The sequence below is a fragment of the Notamacropus eugenii genome, chromosome 2, assembly GCF_028372415.1.
Source record: "Notamacropus eugenii isolate mMacEug1 chromosome 2, mMacEug1.pri_v2, whole genome shotgun sequence".
In the NCBI taxonomy this organism is placed as follows: Eukaryota; Metazoa; Chordata; class Mammalia; order Diprotodontia; family Macropodidae; genus Notamacropus; species Notamacropus eugenii.
Genome location: NC_092873.1, coordinates 202,706,750 through 202,709,394, shown reverse-complemented (window position 1 = coordinate 202,709,394; position 2,645 = coordinate 202,706,750).

The window sequence follows — 2,645 nt, the reverse complement described above, 5'->3', positions numbered from 1 at the left end:
GTACTCTTGTTTGCCTGCTGGTCATAATCACAATTGTTGTCTATTTTTTTCTCTCTAATCAAAATATGAACAAGTATATGGCCAATGATAAAGCCATGAAGTTAATTTCAGAGCTTCAGTTTAATTGTTTTGATTAGAGAAAAAATATTGAAGTATAGATTTTTGGAATTTGAGGATTTTATTAATTCACATAACAGCACTATGCTTACATAAATCAATTTTTCATATATCCAATGAACTCTGTTAATTAGGGTTTCACTTTGACAGTGTTTTCAGTGGTAAAAACAAAACCAGCACAGTATTATAGGACCAGAAATTAGCTATTTATTCTCTTATACTCATGATCACATCTAGTTTAAATTGAAAAGACAAAAATTCTACATCAACACAGAGAAAAAAAGGAAAGGGAGCTACTGAATTCTGTTCGATTTTTAAGTCATAATTTCTTTACAATAATGAAGCTGGAGAAAGGCAATAACAAAAAACCAACAAACAATATACTCATATGTACACATGTAGATTCTAGTTTAAGGGCTCCTTCTAAGCTCTCCTTTACACACACACACACACACACACACATACACGCACACGCACACACACGCACACACACATACACACACACACACATTTCTCCAGTTAAGTTTTGATTCCTAGAACAGGGGATAAAATGCTGTCTCACCCATAATTAATTTTACAGTACTCTTTTCAATGTAAACATAGGTTATGGAAATTTACCTTTACTGAAATAATAAATCATGATAATGAACGTTTTAATGGCACCTGATATCCTACTGAGCAGAAAGATACCTACCTATAACTTACTACAGAAAATGAATACTTGCATAGTCTAACTAAGATTGTTAAACAATTAACACATTTTACAAAATATAAAGTCTTAAAAGTAATATCTAAAATCCTGGAAGCTTAAGAAGAAGTATTTATGGCAGGAAGAAGATAAGCCAATGATGCAATTTAAAAATTAAGGCAACAAAAATGACATGTCCCAAAGAAGCAGTCTTTGTACAGTACTTATATTGTATATTTTAATTTGATTACTATCATTAATGATATTTTCCCAAAATAATTATCTTTCTTACCCTTAACTAGAGATTTTAAAATAGTGAAATTTTAAGTGTGATTTTTATTACTCAGTGAGACTGCTGAACTGAGTTAGAAGATAGCTATTGTCTTAAACAGAAGCCAAAGGCAAAATGTGATTCATTATAGATAAATACCATATTATCTTCTATAAATGGCCCGCACATTTTAATACACTTTAGATTTGCATATCATGAAACAATACACCTCTAGCCTTCAAGAATATTAACATTTTAAGCTTGATAAATACTTTGGGGAATGAAAATATAAATGAAGTAAGGATTTTAAGATGTAGAAAATATGGAAATATTATATATTAGAGGTAATTAACTGGAGTTATACCAAAGCTATGATCACTGGTCCTTGAATGTGTCTTTTATTAATTGTACTTGAAGGACACAACTGATTGATTATAATGTGTTTCATTTGATCATATTCCAAAGTGTGATTTTTATTGCTTGGTTGTTGATTCTCTATTCAGAATGTGTTCAATTAGAACAATAAAGAAAATAAGAAGTAAATATTGTCTCAGATCTTTAATTAGTATAACAATAAATAAAATTAAGACATTATATATAGTAATGAAGTTCTGTTTTCTTCAAGAAGTTTGAATTAAATCACATTCCTATCAGAAGCATAATACCACAATTTAAACAGTTATTTATTCTCAAGTATTTCTCTGTAGTTCAAAATACTACATTAAATTCATTCACTCTGAGGTTCTCCCTTCTAGCCTGAGTCATCAGAAGCTGCCTTCAAACTTGGCTTTCTTCTAGTTTTCAAGTGCAGATAAAAAAAAATTAAATTATGAATTATGAAGTCCTACATTTGTTTATAACAGCTTTGAAGCTTATCATAAATGTAGGTCTAAATATCAGAATATGAGATATAAAATTCCTTTAAGCAAATCCATGGACCTTGGAGATTAATAGACAGATTAGACAGATAGATAGTAAGATATATAGATACAGATATGTATGTAGTTCATTTGTGGGAAGCAGTGTACTCCAAACAGGATGCTCCCTATATTTGGGAACAATATCAAATATCATCCATGAAAGGAAAAAAATATGCACACACACACACACACACACACACACACATATATATACACATACATTACATATATATGTATATATTCATTTATAAGAAGCAGTATACTCCAAAAAGTATGCATGCCATGCTCCATATTCAAAAATAATATCAGATAAATATCTACCCATGAAAGCAGCATCAACATAAAGAATCAATTCAACAGATAAAGAAGTAAAGCATTTTAATTTTTTCTTTCTATTAATTAATTTATTTTTAGTTTTCAACATTCACTTCCATAACATCTTGAGTTCCAATATTTCTCCCCATCTCTCTCTTTCCCCACCCCAAGACAATTTGCATTCTGATTACCCCTTTCCCAAATTTGTCCTCCCTTCTATCTTCCCACCCCTTCTCTTATCCCCTTGCCTTCTATTTTTTAGTAGGACATGATAGATTTCTATACCCCATTGCCTGTATATTCTTTTTTTCCCAGTTACATGTAAAAACAATTT